The 20,000-nt window shown below is 38.4% G+C and overlaps 2 pseudogenes; one reads left to right on the top strand and one right to left on the bottom strand.

Annotated features, from left to right (window-relative positions):
• LOC129354625 (actin-binding Rho-activating protein-like) overlaps positions 1-909 on the top strand; it is a 4,193-nt pseudogene extending 3,284 nt beyond the window's left edge.
• An 8,869-nt stretch (positions 910-9,778) lies between these two features.
• LOC129354629 (regulating synaptic membrane exocytosis protein 4-like) overlaps positions 9,779-20,000 on the bottom strand; it is a 29,686-nt pseudogene continuing 19,464 nt past the window's right edge.

Here is a 20,000-nt window from a genome sequence, read left to right as displayed (position 1 = left end):
CTTCATGAATGTCTTTATAAATACGCTTTACTTTGTAGTCTGTTTTATATTTTGTTGGTTTTAACTCTACCTTCTCTCTGCAGGTTAAGATTGCCTCCATGGGTGACATCAAAAGCCGCTGGCAGCAGTGGTCCGAGCAGCACATGGAGGGCCAGAAGCTCAACCCGTTCAGCGAGGAGTTTGACTACGACTTTGCGATGTCCCAGCGTCTCCGCAAAGGGGATTCTGGCTACGGTCGGCCCAAAGACGGCTCCAAAACCGCCGAGAGAGGAGACCGGCCCCACAAACACATCCACAGAGAGATGGAGGAAATGGTCTGGATCATCAAGGACATGGGCTTCAAAGACAAGGAGGGTCGGACTGTCATCAGCTTTGGCAGACTCTTCGACCGCTACGTGAAGATTTCAGACAAAGTGGTGGGGATTCTCCTGCGCTGTCGCAAACACAAGATGCTGGACTTTGAGGGGGAAATGCTGTGGAAAGGACAGGATGACAATGTCATTATCACACTGAGAGACTAAAGACAGAAAAGCTCATTATTCAGCTCTTTCATGAAGCATAAATAATGCATTTATAGAGTTCAAACATAGTAAACAGACGAGTGCAGAGAAATAAGACTGAACAAAATACAGACAAGTTTCTTTAGCTGGAAACACACGCACACACACGCACACACACTCACACCACACACACACACACACACACACACACACACACACACACACACACACACACACACACACACACACACACATTAGTTCTCATATAAATGCTGAGATGACGGGTCGCTATCTTTAGCATGCTAACTATGTGTGCCTTGCTAACCATGCTACATGTCAGAGGACTTGAAAATCCAACAATATGCCAGTTATGCTGTGACTTTACTCTGATTGCAGCTGAAGAAGCAAAACTTCAGATCCGTAAGGAAAATATCAAGTCAGTGTTTTTACTTATTTATTTCATTTCAAACAGATTTCAAAAGCAAGATAACAAGGAATCAGTAGGAGAAAGAAAAACATGAGCATATTTAACCAAGAACAAAATGATTTGTTTACCACGACTTTTCTGTTGGAAAAGGAAAAAACATTTAAATGTGTTTAAACATCTTTTTCTGATGTTTAAACACATTTTGTCTGAAACAAAACAAGAAACTGAATTTGTTGTCAAACAGAAAATGCTGTGAAATAACTTATAGTAGAAATATATCAAAATAAATCCAAGAGTATTTTGAATTGAAAGCTTTTTCTAGCAACAGATTTTAAGCAGAATGTGCAGAAAAATCATAAAAAACATTAAAAATGAGAACTAAGTGAATGTTTTATATTTTGAACAAGATGAGATGAACATTTCATATTTTGCAAATGTATTTAAGAAAAACATATTCATGTGGATTATAGAGGCTAACAAACTATGTGTTGAAATTGTTTTATAAATAAATATTTATTTTTTGTGTTTGCAGCACTAATCAACACAGCAAAGTTCTCTGAACTTGCATGCTGGATCCAAACTGCAGTGAAAGGAATTCAAAATCATTTCAAATAGTTTACTAAATATTTAGATTTTGTACATCCACTATGAGAACAGTCAAACTTTATCAGCAGATGTGCTTAAATTGAAATATTTTAAACGTGTGAACAATTTTCTTCTTTCAAAGTGAAAGTGTGGAAGCCTTCTTACAGAAGGAACTTTTAAAAAATGTATATTTATTGCAAAAGGTCACATGTTGTGTTTGGTTTGATCAACGTGTTAATCAATAAATTCTGAAAGAGATTGACCTTTTATTGATTAGGAAATGGAAACTTTCACTTTTTCGGCTGGTTCAGCTCTTCCTTCACCACAACAGACCAGAAAATCCACATCACTGCATCCAACCAACATTCTGGACGAGACGTTGTGATGTGAGGCCTCCTTCACTGGAGGCAGACACCAATCCTCAGCCAGCAAACACATAAAAACATCAATATTTTAGTGTACAATGGGCTACCTCTGTCTGGATAATGCAGAAGAAGAAGCTCTTCACACTGTGAATATATATATATATTGGTTCTGCTATGGGGGTGAAAGATAATTAGTTATATTCGCATTTATTGCTTGAATTAAACTTTGTCCACTTTGTCTTTTAAGTTGTTTACAAAATCCAAACTTTTACTTGAATTTGTTTTGAATAAAATTACTCAGTTATATTTGAAATCAAATTCATTAATGAATTAAGACAAAACATAAGAAAACCAGAAAGAGCGGCACTGATCTTTCGGCTGGATTTGTATTAAAACCCGTCAGGTTAACTTCTGAGAAAAAGAAAACCAGACATGTCTGGTAAAAGTTTACTAGACATTGTAAACTTGAATAATATTTTAACAACAAATGTAAATGTCAATTTTATCAGGTACTTGGATTATAATTTGTATCGATTACACTGAAAACAGAAAGTCGGGTGCTTAACTTTGGAGTCTGTTTTTTCAAACTGTGTTGCTTTTTATTTCTGTGTCAAAAGTTAAGAAGCAGTTGTTTTCAAGGTGTGCTGTGTTGCTTTAATTGAGCAAAATAAAACGAAACCCAACTGGAAAACCCTGTTATCTGGGGACATTTGGCAACAAGCAGATCAGACGTTAAACGGTTCGCAGGTTTCTGACCAAACTGTGATCTTCAGGAGAGACGGAGAGGCTCCAGCACACAGCAGTTCATAATCAATTCAGAATGAGAAAAAATATATATTTCTAAACAGATTAAGTCATGTTTTAGACTCCTTATTGCTACACTGTAAAAAATGAAACTACAATCTGTTCAGAAGATGTAAAAAAACTTTGTAGTTCTGACCTACAAAATAGATCAATATCCATCAGAAGATCTATAGCAAACCGAGGAACCAATGACTGGCCGTGTTTAAACTAATTCTGTCATAATTATTGAACAGTGAATAAACAATGCTACTGATTTGGAGCATTGTGTGTGTGGGGTGAGGGGGGGGGGGGGAGGGGGTCAGAGGTCAGAGGTTTTGGAAATGTCTGGGAATCTCAGCTTTAGCTCACTGATCATTTCCAACAGGCTTCAGTTCCCACAACCCTGACAAGAATGAGATCCAGTTGAATGTATTGATTTGACATTTTCCTGCAGAACCTTTAAGTTGTGTTTGATCCTGCAGGAAACCCTCTGAAGTTAAAACGGTCCGTCCATATTCTGCTTCACTGCAATACCCTCCCTCCTGAAAGTCAAATCAAAGACTTTATCTGACCTTTGCTGCTTTTTTATTTTATTTGCAATACAAATTACTGTTACGAATACATCACAGCTGATTTATTTACAGATTTCTTTCCTCCAAAATCCATTTAAAAACCTTGATTTACCACCAGAGGAATTAAGAAGATCTGAATACTAGAAACCAAAAGGAAGTAGTCACTAGAAAAATACATCAAAACTTTCAAATTTCCCCTTGTTTTATGTTAAATAAAGATTTTTTTGTCCACAGCAGGCTGCAAGAAAAGCAGGCAGTGACGAAGCAGAGCGCCTCAGTGTGAGCACAGCTCCTTTCTACACGCAGACACATACTGGCTGTTTGAAGATGTAATTTCTCCTGTGGAGGAAATGATTTATGTTTCAATTTGCCTTTGCTCCATTAGGGGGCCTCCTGTTGCTTAGTCCAATTCTTCAGTGTGAATTTATCTTTCTGTCTTTTGTGCATGCAAGTCACGCTTGCACTTGAACTTACGGTGTGAGCGTGTCCTCTGTCAGGCAGCGCATGTTCATTCCACTCCTGTGTCTGCAACAGAGCAGCCTGGCTTCCTGTCACGCTACTGCTTTCTGTGTGTGTGTGTGTGTGTGTGTGTGTGTGTGTGTGTGTGTGTGTGTGTGTGTGTGTGGGGGTGTGTGTGTGTGTGTGTGTGTGTGTGTGTGGGTGTGTGTGTGTGTGTGTGTGTGTGATAACAGAGAGACATTAATACAAGCTGATCGGTTTGGCCACCAGGGAGTCCAAACATCTGCCACAAAGGCAGACGGAGGGAGGGATCCGCTCTGATGGGATGAGTGGAAAACAGATCCAGTGGCATCTTCAAGTTCTGACAGCTCAGAATTTAATTTCTGAAAATAGTTGCTGTAAGAAAAAATAAGCTTTTTGATGCGCTATACACTGAGGTGGGCAGAGTAGACAAAGATTGTCCTCAAGTTAGAATCACTTCATGTTTTTACTCAGGTAAAAGTTTATTCTGACTAACAGATTAAATTATTATCAGACGAACTAAAATAAAGTCAAGAGGAAATGTTGGTATTTTGAGGATGAAAATTATTATAATTCATATAAGTAAGAGTAGAAATACTTCATAATATAATTACTTAAGTAAAAGTGAAAAGAACAGTGTAGTAAAAATATTCCTGAAAGTAATTTCTTTCCAAAAAGTTACTCAATTAATGGTCACTAGTTGCTACCAAACTCTGATATTACATTAAATAATTGTCACAAATGCAACACAATGTCCAGCAGACAGGAACAGAGTTAAACTATTTTATTGACAGCTGGAATAGAATACCAGGACACCAAATTGTGCATTTACTCAACAACAGAACAGTTTGTCAGATAATCTGCAAATATAGCCAGAATCTAAATGCAGTGAATAAAACTAAAGTTACATCATCATTTTTCTGCCCTGATAACAAATCAGTCCTCAAGGTGCCAAACATGAGCAATAAATAAAAGCAACGCACACATGCTTCTGCTGCTTAGAGCTGCATTAACACCTGGTTTATGCAAACATTTGTTGATGTTGATCAAGTGAAGCTAAAAAAAGGAAACAGGATTTTCAAATGGAAACTGAATCCAGTGAAGACACTTAACATTAGAAACTACAGACAGTTGGAACCAGTGAAGGTGAGGCTTGAAACAGAGACATACTTGGCAAACTATCCCTGGGTAAATGCTCTCTAGACGGAGGGAAACAGATTTATAATCCGCTTTGCTTTCACAGTTGCTCACACATGTTTCTAAGAACAAAAAGGCCTGTAAAACTGTAAAACCCTCCCCAAAACCAAAACATCTCCTTCCAGTTGTATATATGGTGTGGAAGGAAGAAATGTTTGGACATGTAAATAATTCTGACATGAAAATTTAAGGCTGTGAATGGAAATATTATGGCTTCGTATCGTAAGAGCAGTATCAAACATTTGGGTGTTTCTGAGGGGCTGAATCACAAAGACGTTGGCAAAATGTGACGAAAATAGATGAAAGATGATTTCATCTTGGATTCTCAGCAGAGTAAGACAGCCTGAAAATGTTTTTGCTCCTGCTTATGTGGGACACATCAGATGGGAGGATGCTCCAGATGGCATGAGGGGGAACGTTTTTATGAGTATTGCTTAGAGAAGATGGAGGGTATAGTTTAATAACCGCTGCGTCTGCACAGCAGCAGAGCAGAGGAAATCTCCCACTCCAGTGTCTGGTGTTGTACCAACCCTCTTATCCTCCCACTCCTTCACTGAAATGTTCTTTCAAAATGACACACTGCCAATCAAAAGGTGAAAAAACATACTCAAATTTCTTGTTGATTGATGAGAAAGATATTTTCATGAGCCATGTTTGTTCAACTTTAAAGCCAGTTCACGTCTTAGATGCATTTTCTGCAAAAAACAGACAAAAAAAACAGACACATGAACAGCAAACAATCAATCTGAATGTTTTCTCTATCATAACTATATGTCCCAATTTAGACATTGTGAATTATTTCTGTATATCACAACCATGTAACTGCCAATACATCAAACTATCCTTAAAAAGAAAAAGTTGATTTAATTGTAGTTATTTATCATTACTAAAATACAAAACATTATCATTTATAATAGTCAGTAACAGTTACAATTCACTGTAAACTGTTGGTTGGAATAATTTGGACATAAATAATTTGAAACTAAAAATGCAAACATGGAAAGGCTGAGACCAGTTTCACACACATTTCATGAGGTGAGTTAAAATATTTAACATGATTTTTTTAGCGTCTCGTTTTTTTAACTTCTGTGTTTTGCAGAATTGCAACCGAACAAAAGCTCAGGAAACAGTTTTCTGTTGTCTGGATACGATAAAATGACAATTCTTTGTCCTTAGCCCTGACAAAATGTGTATCGTGTGTTAAGGCCTCTATTTACATTACAGTTGACAAAGTTTACATTTTAACATTCAAGTGACACAGAATCAAAGGGAAACCACAACGTTTTGCTGAGCGAACTGCAACATTTCATTTCAGTAGCTCATCCACGAGACCACAGTGACAAATAAACCCAAAGCAGCTTTTAAAGAACAAAAGTACACAATCATTTCCAACTGGCTTTGATTCTGTCAGTGATGGTGATGTACATTTTGTTTCCTTCAAATTATTAGCACATAAATATTTCTTACTGCAGACATGTCACACAATACAAACTGGCTGTTAAGGTTTACAATCAAGTGAAGCTTACCGATGTTTCATCTCATGCCCAATGAATGCATGTTAGTAAATGATGTGGTCAGGAAGAATCTTTACAAGTTTAACTCTCATTTGGCCTTATTTCAGCTAAATCTGCAGACGTTTCCGTCGGTACAGGACCAGCTGTGAGCTAATAGGAACAACATCTGATGTTGTTTCTAAAGTTAAAGTCAGGAATGCAGAAGTTTGTTTCCTTTTGTGGATGACTTGGGATATTAGTTCTCACTGTATCATAATTTTGGCACAAAAATAAACCCAGTAATCTCCAAAGACCATCCGCGCTGTGCATTTCTACACTGCTGCAGGATTTTTATCCAGTCTGGAAAACAGATTTAAAGGGTTTATCAGAAAACAATCACTCGTGTTGCACATGCAGCAACAGTTTTAGACAACAGTGAGCAAAGAGCAATTCCAAAGCAATGTATAGCATGACAAGGTGGCCAGAATTTAGTTTATATGAACTATCATATTAAAGAGCCAAATAGCTGAAGAAGAGCTGATAGACGTGGATTTTCGTTTTTTTTTCCTTTTTTTTAACATTTGTCTTCATCTCTTTCTCTCCAGACAAATCAGTAATTATAGCTGACAACACAACACCTTTCACCTTTCAGGCAGAGTGATTATCTTCAAAGCTAAATCTGTTTTGTGTTTTCCACAAAATGAGTCGAGGATTCAACCCTTCTGGCCTGAAGTCAATCAGCTCCTTCAGAGCTGCTGCAGAGGCCGACCAATCACAGCAATGATTTCTGGGCTAAAGGAAACATAACATGTTAAATACACAGTTTTCTAGTGGCATTTCTGCTGGGAGTTTAAACATAATGAAATGCATAATTTTGTGAAGTCGTGGGGTTTTGCAAAGTGTGTTTTGCGTCAAAACATTCCACAGACATGTAAACCATAAACATCCCACTGGAGAACATGAGTGGCTTTTCAAACAGTGGGATTGATAAATCGGTGATGAAACTTGTGTATTTATTATGCATGAATAGCCATGGATGCTTTATTGCTTCACAGAGTGAAAGGAATTTGCTTGGAACGAAGCTACTGGCAAAGCAGAGGCCACATTTACAAAGTCTAAGAAACTGAATCAGAGGAATTATTACAGCAACCAAACGGATTTTATTTCAAAATTTTGCTTCTAGCTAAATAAAAAAATCTAAAAAGTCTTGATGAGTTTGGTTTATTTTTTAACAGAAAGCAGCTGAAACTAAAACATCTTAAGAACAAATGAAAATGCTACATAGGAATGTTCCTCAGTTCAAACCGAAGCTTGTGACCTCTGTGCAGCTCATAGCTCATGCTAAATCTTATCAAGTTTTGTGCTAATAGTAGAAATGTTTAACCTGTCATGCAGATGCTACCAGCTACTGCTACAGTCTCAGAAAAAAAAATCTACCAAAGATATCATCACCTCCTTCCACTGGTGTCTCAACATTTATGAACAAAGTTGTGACAGATTCACTTTGGCTCACACCAAAAGACACAAACAGTGGTAATATGTACACAGAAAGGAGACATTATGGATCTTAAATAAATGGTTTTTGCTCCAATAAAATTTCTCTACAGTGTGCACAATGTGTTCCCTTTGCGTTCATCCCATTTCTCTGTTCTCTTTTGAAGTCTGTAACACCTGACGTCACTCCAGACAGATCCTTTGTTTGGATGGTGCAAAGAACATTTCATGCTCTCTTTCTCTCTCTCCTCTTCCTCTCTCCTCTTCCTCCCTCCGGTTTTCAGTCGAAGCATGGCTAATCACCAGGTGGCTTGGCTTTCAGTGGATGAGGGCTTTAATTTAGAATGAAAGGGACGCTTCTCTGAATGCTGCTGTTAGGAGGTGCGAGTGGATTTTTCTGCTGTCCCCTCACAATGGCACATGCCACAAGGTAACTGAGGAAGAGGAAGAAGACACGTGCTGGTAGAAATTGGCACAACAGAAACTGTTATTCACCAAAGCTTAAAAAAGACTAGAGGAATGTTAGAAATCTATCGAAAGAGCTGCTGCAGCTACCAGGGTTCATAGGTAGCTCTGCTCTTCACAGCAACCAAGATTGAACTTTCTTGTTTTTTTTCCAGTGATAGCAGCCGCTGCATTCAGTGTGATCTGCACGAGGAAGGTGAAAACCAACCAAAGCAGAGCAGAAATAATAAATAAAGAACAAACATTTGTCATTTTAGACCCAGAAAAACACCGAGCTGCTTAATGCTGGGTACATTTTGTTCTCTGTAAGGCCTCAGCAAAATTTAAATTGCTAATGTCATGCATTTAACATTAGCCACTTTATATTAAAATCATAATCCTGTAGAATAGACTGCATGCATAATTTAGGGTTTTCAGATTTGCTCCAATCTGTTTCTAATTCACAATTTACAAAAATAAATCTTTGCTGCCTTTATTTTTGAAACCCTAGTTGGAATAAATTGGCTTTGTCACTTTTTTATAAAGCAAGGATGTATATTTCTCTTTATAATCACCACCGTATAGACTGAAAAGTGCTTGAAATGTCATGTGAGTTAGAAACGTTGAACATGAGCGGATTGTTTTTGGGGACTGAGAAGATGAAGCCCAGACGCAGGTCCACAGGTGAGCCAGCTGTGACATGAGGCTCTAACAAACTGTGTGCACAGAAACCAGCAGCAACCGTCATTCCTAACTTCAGGTTACAATCTGGATGGTTCCAGAACCTGCAACAGCTCTCAGCCATGTTTGAGTCTCATGGAGTTGAACATCATTCAACCAATGAGGAACGTACAGAAATAATCAAAGAAACAGCTCATGTGGTTGGACCCAGCATTTCTTGGTATGTCGCAACAAATAACTTAGACCTTAGTGCTTCCAGTCCTGTTGCATACACATCTACCAATAGGAGTGGTTTCTCAAGCATCATGGTGGACTGAGAGATTTTATCAGACTCGTCAGTAGAAAGACAACCAGCAGCCTGGGAATGAGAGTTGGGTGAAGGCTGCAGAGGAGGCGGGCAGCTGAAGCAAACCGAGCCGCCGAGTCCAATAGGATGTGATCAATGTCGGCAGCCGAGCTCTGCTTGAAGTATTCTCATTACGGAGGGTTTGGGTTTTCCTTCCATCAAAGAGATCTGAAGGGAGAGAAATCTCCCTGAGAGTCTGAGGATGGTCGGTTACAAGAATAAAAGAAAGCGTTTCCCAGGAGTCACAGGAAACAATCTGCTCCAAACTATTATATATTTCAGATGTATGCAGGATAACCGGCTGGTTAGCGCAGTAATTTATCAGGTCTGATCGTTCCCAGAGCGGACAGACTTGTGAACTTGTCCCAGGTGCAGGTGAAGTGACCAGCTGAGCCAGGAGCAGAGCTACAGGGTTGAAAACGTTTCTTCAGACTCAGTTCAACGCAACACAGTTTCCTTCCTAAGTCTTAGGATCTCTCACAACATGGTCCGATGGTGCTCCAGAGACATCTGAGATGAGTGGCGGATGAGTGGCGCCATAGTCGGGTCCACCATGGAGGAGGTAGGGAACAACTTGTACCAGCCAATCACCACGGTGCTCAGGTCGAGCTCCTCCAATAGGATTCGAGCTACGCCCATGAAGCTTTTGCGGTCCATTCGTCCATAGTTTCCCCAACAATGACCTGAAGGAGAGGTGAGAAACAAACCATTGTTATCAGTCTGTTAACTTTTTGTTTAGCTTTTTTTCTTTGTTTGTTTCACACAGGATGTGATGAACCTGATCGGGCCAGCTGTGCTTTTGACAAATTATGAACAAAAGTCTTGGAACGTTTCAGTTGGGTACAAGTGTTATTAGAAATGCACAATATCGGCACCAACATCGGTATCAGTGGTATTTGCTATTGTTAAACATATCGGTCTGATAATAACCTGGATCAATGTGAACATCCAATATTTAGATGTATCTGTTTCTGCTCTGGTTCTGCATGGAGCTGGAAGTTAACCAGAATTTTTCCATTTTAATTCCTTCATAGTTTTCAAAGAAGCAATTTCAAAAGAAACGTTTTGCATCGTTTCACATTGGACACATTCTTTGGTTTTATTAGAGCTCTAAAGTATTTATGATGAATTAATCTTGTCACCACAACAAGCAGGATGGGACCTCATGTCTCTGTCACAGTGAGACAGAGACATTTAAAGCTTGAATTCAGACTGAAAGTTTATTTTACTAAAACTGATTCCTTTAGACTGATAAATCCAAACAGATGATTATTTATGGTTCATGTGTAATATATAGTAAATAAAGTACATTTATCCTTCACTAATTCTCTGGTTTTACTTTGCACTTTGAAACAAAACAAAAGCTGCAGATCAATAAAAGCAACATTTCATGATGTCAAATTTGAATCCAAGCACAGCCAGATAGATGTATGCAGGTGTGTAAGCCCAGTCCAGAGCATTTCTTTTTGTTATACCGGCAGGCTAGCGGTGTTTATTTGGTGCACAGGGTGTCCTCCGTCCCTGACATCCTGATAACATCGGGCTCAACTCAGACAGCCCAGTTCTTCTCAGGCGGTGGACAAAATAATCAATATCCATCAACGAATACGTCGCCTCGTGGAGGTCCTGTGTCTCCCTGCGTCACAGAATACCAAACGTCTGCGAATGATTTCCACCGAGACTCTGAGTCCAGACTGTAAGAAATGACGCTCCTGTTCCTAACCTTTGGTTTCTATTCTCTTATTTCAACCACAGCAGTTTTTTTCTGCACTTTAAGGAAAAAACATGTGGTGAAAAATGTAAATTTTTATCTATCAGTTTTAAAAAACTGATAGATTTAGAATGTTTTCTGAGAAAACATTCTAAACTTTCAAAGAGTGCTCACTAAATGTAAAAATTACAGCATGCTTATTTGTTACGCGATGTGTTTTATCCGAGCTGACGAATAAAACTGCCGCCGTCACAGAGGCAATTAAAGCAGCTTTTTAAATGGATTTTCGTGTAGTCTTAAGCAGCTCTGCGATTTGCTAAATTGGGAAATGACAAATTGAAAAGTGCTGCTGATTTCAGCGATTTTCATTATCCAGTGTGAATGAGTTTGATGAAACTCGGAGGACAGCAGCACAGACAGCAGATAATTAAGAGGGAGGCGTTTAGCGGCTAATTAGCCGGTGACAGGAGCAGAAGAGCAGCTGGAGGCAGAGCTGCAGGCCTCTCCACCAACACATCACTGGATCCCTCGGCTTCTCACTGAGCAAGCCTGACACAAACAATCGGGGTGAAACCGTGTTCACGTGGGGCAAGCACTGAGCCGGCATGAAGACGTTATGAAACATGAAATGGAGCATGGACACTGGAAAAAAAGAACATTACTATCACATGACGCCAAAGTCTGAAAAAGGAATATTACAGATAAAAAGAGCAGAGGAGGAAAAACTGAAGTGCATAAATAATGTTTCTCTGTCTGAGTTGTGATTATTTTTTTAATTGTTGAAGTTCTAAGAAATGACAATAAAATGATTTGCCAGAGCCGGTGGCTCTTCAGGTCAGATTGTTTTAGAAAAGGTCAAACTCGTGTTTTAAAGCGGCTCAGAGTTTATGGATGAAAATGTCATTTTTATTTTTTTTCCTCTACATTTTTTTTTCAATTGTGATTGGCATTTTGCCAAGCATGGTGACAAAAGTATGAATCATGCATCTTTGATTTTTGCTAATAATGAAGAAAATAACATTCCAAGTTCAGCTGGAAACCAGATTTGGTTGTTGTCAGAGTCTTCATGTTTCATTTAAGATATTTTATATTCTGTTTTTTGTTCCTTTCTGTTGGTTCTTACCTGCACTACTTTCCCCTGTGGGCTTTCAGAAAAGACCAGGACCTGATTGTAGAGAGGATCCAGAGACTTCCTCACTGCTTTGGTCTTCTTCTTGGCCACACACTCCGTTCTCCAGGAGGTAAACTTTGATATATGCCGCTAGAATATGAGGAAAGAGAAATTTGAGCAGGAGATCATTCACAGAGAGACTTCTTGTTCGCCTTAAGGAAGTTCTGAAAAACATTTGGCAATCAGAATAGAGAAGAACAATCCCAGCTGTCTGTGGTTTGGGGAAACTGTGGCACAAAATGAGTTATTCGTAAATATCTTTTATTATTCTCCTGAATAATAGAGGCAATTTTTCAGCAGAAGAAAACAAATCAGGCTAATTCTGGGAAATTGTCAAAATGTTACAAAGATAAGTCTCTTACACACGAGGGATGCTACTAAAAAATATCATGTTATGTTCAAAGCTGATGAGGCAAAACTGTTGTAACATCATAAAATCAGAATTATATTTGTTATTCAGCAAGTGGAAAGTTTTATTTTTTATTAACAGTAAATCAAATACAATTTTATTTGTATAGCACATTTCAGCAGCAAGGCATTTCAAAGTGCTTACATCAAAAACCAAAATCATGCAACATAAAGTGTTTGCACACTTAAAATAATTACATTATATTGACAATAAACTCTTCAAGGTTTAATGGATAGAAAAGTTGGAGAGATGATTATCAGTTTGATTTGATCATTAAATAAATCAATGTTAAATCAAACATTAAACATGATTACTGATGCTTATTCGATTTTAAAATGTTCAGCCCACTAAATACAATCTGATTTCATTTGTTTTGTCTTTTGAAAAAGGTTTAGTTCAACACAAATATTACAGCTTTGAAGCATAATGACGAGTAAACTAACTTTAAGTATGACTCAACGTGATCAGCAGCAGAAAGTTGCTTAAATCTCCTGGGTGAAAAACCTCTGTGAGTCATTTCTGTCCCTGTTTTGTGCATTTAGCTTTCTGTGCTCTGTGTGCAAACTCCCAAAACTATGAATATTGTTTCCCCCTTTTAGCCTACCCTGCAGGGCTCTGTGTGCAGCTGCTGCCTTTTGATTTATTTGTGCAGAATCGTCCTTGTCCTCGATATGGCAGAAATAAAGTCAAGCATCTTGTTTATTGGAAACGTCCTCAGTCCAGTGTGTGATGGTTCCCATGTAAATCCTGGGAACAGCAGGTTTTATTTGTGTGGTCCAGTGGGCATGCTAACGTTACCTGGAGGTGCCTTTGAGCCTGGCTTCATGGTGAGTCCTCTCGCTTGAACAACTTCTACTTCCAGACCCCCTTTCTCTCCGTCAGGCCGATTTCTACATCGCCTGCATGGATGATAACAGATGATCATTATTATAAATTATTATTCCGTCCATCATGAATAATTGTGGCAAAACGGCTCAAAAGGACAAATATTTCTTTGTAAATGACTGAGCGCAGATGATCTCCCAGTTATTTTGAGTCCTCTGATATTATATAATGCTGAACTGGACAGAAGGCTGGAGTGGAACTGGTCCAGTGAGTGTAACTGTTGTGGTCAAGGACGGCGTCTGACTGCCAGCGAGGAAGCTGACCCACTTACAGTAAAACACTGCTGCTGAGGACAGTCTGCGTGAAATACACCCCTGCAGACGACCAGCAAATAAATCACTAGACTGCAGCGCAGACCGATGAGAAAACTCTGAGCCAGCCACAGCAAATGAATTTAGCAACCACTAAATATGTTTTTATTACAAAGTAAGGCTTGGCTTTTAATTTCCAGGAGATAGCCGCTTACCTTTTAATTCAAAAATCTAATCCAGCACGCTTACCCACTTAGCATGATTCCCATAATTCAAAATCCTCACAGCACACAGCATTATTCTCACTTCATGATTTATCACTAATTCATCCCAAACTTCAAGCTGAGAGATTAAAGCAAACATAAAAAATCTGCACACTCCCTGTTAAAATGCTAAGTCTTTGTGATTCAAATAAAAATAAAAGTCAGCATGCAAAACTATTTTTTCATAGGTAGCTTTGTCAAGGTAGATGAAGTCATGAAGGGTTTTAATGCAAAACCTTCAAGTTCCTGCAAGAAAACTAGAGATGAACACAGAAAACAGACAGAATAATCTGAATTCTGAGCTAAATTTGGCACAAATCACCTGAAATGGACTGAAATGGACTGGAGAGATCTGTGACACCATGTGGAAGATGTGGAGAACATTGGGAGGCAAAGTGAGCAAATACAATCAGCATTTTTATTTAGATATATTCAAAAATATGCAGGATGTGTGACATCAAACAATAAAGTGTTTTATTAGCTAATTCTTCTCTTGACAGATTTCTTTCTGATGTGGAAAAATATTTTTGAATCATGATTTGGAAAGTAACATTGAAGTTTTCTCACCCATGGATGTCATTGCAAGCGTCTGTCTCCCAACAAACTGGGCCGGTCCCATCCCATCCAGGAAGTCACTGAACTGGGCATCGGATGCAAGACACATCCCACTGTAGTTAAGACTGAGGGGAGAGCAGGAAGGGCGGGATATTAAAACTCAGTGTGACTGTGGTTTAAGAATAACAGAGAAGTGAAATAAAACGTAAAAAATGGGAATGTTGGCAAAGACGTGGAAGAAGAAAAAAACGATGCAAAATATAGAGAAAAAAGGTGAAATAAAAGAGTAAAAATAAGAAAACCTTTTATTACACATGGTTCAACACAGATAAAAAAAACCCAAAAGAAACTCAGACATTTGGTAGTCACTACATTAGCAGTGATGAACTTATGTGACCCTATTTTATCTGAGTATTCAGAAGAATCAGATCAGAGTGCTTTGGTGGCAGACTGCCAGGAACTGTAAAAATGTGTGTGTGTGTGTGTGTGTGTGCGTGTGTGTGTGTGTGTGTGTGTGTGTGTGTGTGTGTGTGTGTGTGTGTGTGTGTGTGTGTGTGTGTGTGTGGAGCACATCTGGGGATTACGCTGCTGTTTCACACAGTCTGATGTTCAATGCAAAACTCATGCTGTAAACAAACAGAACCAGAACTGCTGCTGGTTCTGTTGAAGAACCAGAACTGCTGCTGGTTCTGTTGAAGTTCTGGTTCTGTTGAAGAACCACAACTGCTGCTGGTTCTTCAACAGAAAGCAACTCAAAATGGACGACATGAACGAGCCTCTCTGTGTTCTGGTCAGTTTACTGGACCCGTTATTCTGATTTCAGACTTATTGTTATTGTTCATTTAGCTACAGCCACAAATAAAGATATTTAAAAAGAAGTATTTTAAAAAATAAGACAAACTTTTATTTTTCTCACATTCACAGTTATTTGAACTCTAGCAGAACTATTTCTGTTTTGATTTTCTGAAATGTTTTTGGATAATTATTTTATTAAGAGATCATCTATTTAAATTCTTCTTGTCATGATTTTTTGGTGTTTGGTTTCCTAATTATTATATAAAATGTCTTGCCATTCTTGGTTCATTATTATTACTCGTAGGGTGTTGCCGTACATGTTCAACACTTTATATTTAGTCTCTTAGATTATTTTGTTTTCCCTTTTGGTTCTGGATCATTTCAGTGCCAGTTCAGTTTTTCCTGTTACTCTGTGAGAAACTTATCTTTGTAACATTTTTCTGTTCCTTCAGTCTGTTCTGCATTGGGAGGTTTCCAGAATGTTATTTTAAAATATTCTGGTGTTTGAAAAAGTTCACCATGACATATTTTCTAATGATGTTCCTTTAGTTAGAGAAACAGGCCATCGGCATCATAAATCCTCCACCATACCTTATCATGAGCTGCTTTTGTTTTGCAGGCCAGATCAGTTTCCACCTTTTAGTTTTAGTTTCATCAGCAGCACACACACTAAAATACCCCAATCATTAATCAATAAGCCCATAAATGTGATTGGATGGTGTTAGCTGACAAAGTGCTTATTCACTGCAGGATGTGTTCATGCACAGAGCTTTCCAATCAGCCCGCTGAGCCAAACGGAAACAGAGCGTGAGTGAAGCAGCGCCTTACTGCGGACGATTTAAATGATTCATAACGCTGGCAGCTCAGATATCAATCACTTATTTTATACATAAAGTTCTTTTTTATTAGTGCTGGTACCTTTAGCTTTATTTTAAAAAGTTTTTTTCTATTGAAAAATGACAAAGATCAAAATCTAGAAGTTGATTTTGAAAAAATGTAAGCAACCTACTTGCATACTCTATGCTGTTTCATGTAAAAGTCATGAGCAGTAAATGTGCTAGTTATCAGTATTGCACCAAAGAAAGCCAGGCAGTTGCAAAATTGTGACATTTTGATAAGTCAGACAGACTCAAAGAATTGCAACAGCAGCAGCGTGGGGGGGCAATTTAATTTTTGCCATGGGCCCAAGATTTCTGGCAGCGGCCCTGGACTGAATGCCTGTGTCCCTCCAGAGGACGCGCCGTCTCACAGCGGACCGACGGAGACCATGCTCCACACTCTCTGCTGGGTCACATGTTCTGACCCGACTGTACCACCATCATGAACCGCTGCATCACTAAGTTTGATCTGCCACTTTTCTGTGGGGTCAATTATAAAAATGGAAATAAATGAAAAGTGTGGCCATTCTAATTTCTGAAAGGGAAAATGAAAATCTTTTTTAAATCTCTATTTTTATTCCTCTCTCCATGTTTAGATGATACTACATCAAAACACATCTACAGCAACGTTCTGCTCCTTTAATGAAGCTCAGCGGTCATTCAGGATATAATATGAAGGGAGATTTTGCAAGATAAACATAAAAACTTCAATTTGTTTACACAGCTTGAGTCAAACAGGAATAGACTCAGATTCAGTTTTTCTCCTCTCTGTGCCTCGGCTGTCTCCTTGTTCTGTTTCAAATTTTGCATGATGTGAAATGACATTTTTCTAATTATGGTCAGTTTGATGTGGTATTTACACAAAACAATCATTCTGATTTTCTCCACATCCAGACTTTTGATGAGCAGAGGAGCTTGGTGACGACACTCCAAAATAAACATATTATTATTTTCATATCATCACTTCAGTTTTCTTTCATTGTGCATCGCAAACTTTGCAGTTTTATGCATCGCCTCTTCTGTAAATTTGTGTAAAATAATGTGGATTCAGATTTCAGTCTCTCTGCTCATGCAGCCCATGTTTCTGTTGACGCTCCCATCAGCCAGTCTGTCTGCCTGTCTCGTTATGTAACTGTTGACACTGGAGCTGGTGTCCAGGTTGGCAGAGCTCTGCATGTGTCCACGTGTTTGTATGTGTCGTAGTACTATGCTGTTATTACTCATGTTGCTCAGATGGATGATTGGAGCCAACATAGAGGAAATCAGATCTAACCTTTAAGAAACAAAATAATTCTCCAACTGTTTCTGTGAAGTTTGTGGAAACCCTGTGGTCAAACTGCAGCTTTTCATTATGTATTTCAAGTAACTCAAGAGATAAACTGGTTCCCAACGCATTTTATCAAAATTGGCCAACAATGTATGAAATCTAATTATGAAATAAACACGCACAATAAAAAACTGACCTCTCTGCTCCTTTTTAAGCAGGTTTATTATAATGAGCTAACAATGTTCTGTGACATTGTCACAGCTATAAATTATAAAATCTGCACTCCAATTATCTTTATTGAAAAGTGAAATAAAATGTACATTTTTAAAAATTTGCATTTTATTTTACTGTCAATATTTAGATCGGTCTGTAATCATGTTCGCTTGCAGAATAAACTTTAATTCAGCTCTTCCTCTTGAGTCAAATCTAGACTTTATGTAAACAGTAAGTAGAATTACAGAGAAATGTTTAAAAAAATGTTTTGCAAATTGTGGCCAGGCAGCCTGTGGTTACTCACTTCCCCTCGGAGCCGTAGCTGTTCATGCTATCCTCTATGGACTCATGGCTGGCCTGGCGAACGGTCCGACTCGGCATTTCCACCGCCAAACCCGTCTCCGTGCTCCTCTGGATGCCTCCCTTCAACTTCCTGCCATCTGTGTCCACTGCAGGAAACCAGACACAGATGATCCTGGATTAACTTCACATTCAAACTCAGAGTTTGGAGACCAGCAGAAAACGCTGCTTACCTGCTATTTTGGTCTATTTTCTGCTGCAAGTAAAGTTTCAGCAATCTATAAGAGCTTGTTTACAGTCAATAATTTCTCTGGTTCAGTTGGCAGATTATTTCACTTATAACGCTGGGAAAATGTCTTGTCATGAGTTCATTAATCTGCTTGTTGAACCAACTAGCAGATTCATACTAAACAAACTCTAGTTAGTTTTATTTCGCCTCAAGTGAACTAAAATATTTGCAGTAGAAACTAGACCAAAATTACTTGCTAAGATTTTGAGATTTTGCAGTGTAGAGGATTTATTTTCCTGCATCTGCTGTTCAGTTTCAGCTGTTGGTGTGTTTATTCTGCTGTGACCTGATCTGTCCAAGGAAAGAAAGACGAGAAGTCACTTTAACAGGAGAAAGGACGAAGGGATTCAGTCCCTCTTAGATCAGGAAAGTACATCTTGTTGCAAAGTAGAGCACAAAATCAATGAGCGGCTGACATTACGGCCGATTTCTCTGACCAAAAGCAAATTTGCAGAGGAAAAGATTAAGAAGTTCTCAAATTGATGGTAGCATCTTTTTAGTAATAAAGGTGAGGGAACCCGAGATTAGGCTTAAAAAAATTCAAGAGACACCAAACAAAATCTCAAAGAATGATTTAAGAAGTTTAGTACGCACCGAGAATGAGGCGCAGAGTTAGGAAGTTACTTCTGCAATTATTAAAGAGTGACCCAGAATGGAGCTATTTCCATCCCGTTTCTTGTGGGACGGCACTTTGGTAGATTTGGGTTACTGCTTCAGCTCTGGCTGTTTCTGTACCATCAGTTAAACTCAGTTAGTCAGACATTACCGGGTAAAGTCAAAGAGTAACTGCTCTTTCTATTTCTGTTAGATGACAGGAAAACCAGATTTTCATCACAATGTTGTGCTTTTCTGGGTTTTTTTATCTTTCCAATGTCACGTTCTTCCTGTTTGTGAATGACAAACACTGTGATTTATCCCACAAAATGAATCCCTGATCACTTTTTTTTTTTTTTATTTTATTTCGCTCTAACTTCAACTGCTGTGGCTGAGATTTAACATGTATTTTACAGTAATAGAAAAGGAAATAAATAAATTCAGGAGCAACCAAGAAGCCCAGATGGTTTCTATTCACAGATGAATCAAACCTTCAGGATTTAAGGCCAGTTTGCAAAGGTTTAGTCAGAGTTTGATGGTAACAAGTTACATTTACTCGAGTAAAAAATATTTCTGTAGGAGTGTTTTTACTAACCTGTACTTTGACTTTTACTTGAGTAATATTATTATAAATATCTCTACTCTTACTTGAGTAACATGTCTGTATTTTCTACCCACTGCATGAAAAACAAACATTAAGGTTCACCATCAGCAGCTGTGTTGATTTTTACCAAGTAGACTTGAATAATTTCTTGGCTATTTTTTACTTTTACTTGAGTAAAAATATGTTGAAGCGTCGCTACTTCTGAATAAATGTTTTGGGTTCTCTGGATTCTAACCCAGAGCATTGAAACTGTTTTTATCATTGCCTGGTTTAAACATTGGTCACTTTATTCTCTCTGCACATATTTGACTTCACTCAAATCTAAAACCTGCCGTCTGTGCAGACCTTCGCTCTGACTGACTGCTAACTGCTCTGTGGCGGCTTGCAGATGTATTTGTGCATATATTTTAAATATATTTTGTGACATTAACACCGCAACACTTAATGT

The sequence above is a fragment of the Poeciliopsis prolifica genome, unplaced genomic scaffold, assembly GCF_027474105.1.
Source record: "Poeciliopsis prolifica strain line A6 unplaced genomic scaffold, Auburn_PproV2 SCAFFOLD114, whole genome shotgun sequence".
NCBI lineage: Eukaryota > Metazoa > Chordata > Actinopteri > Cyprinodontiformes > Poeciliidae > Poeciliopsis > Poeciliopsis prolifica.
Note: the sequence above shows the minus strand (reverse complement) of the source record. Positions and strands in the feature narration are given on the sequence as shown.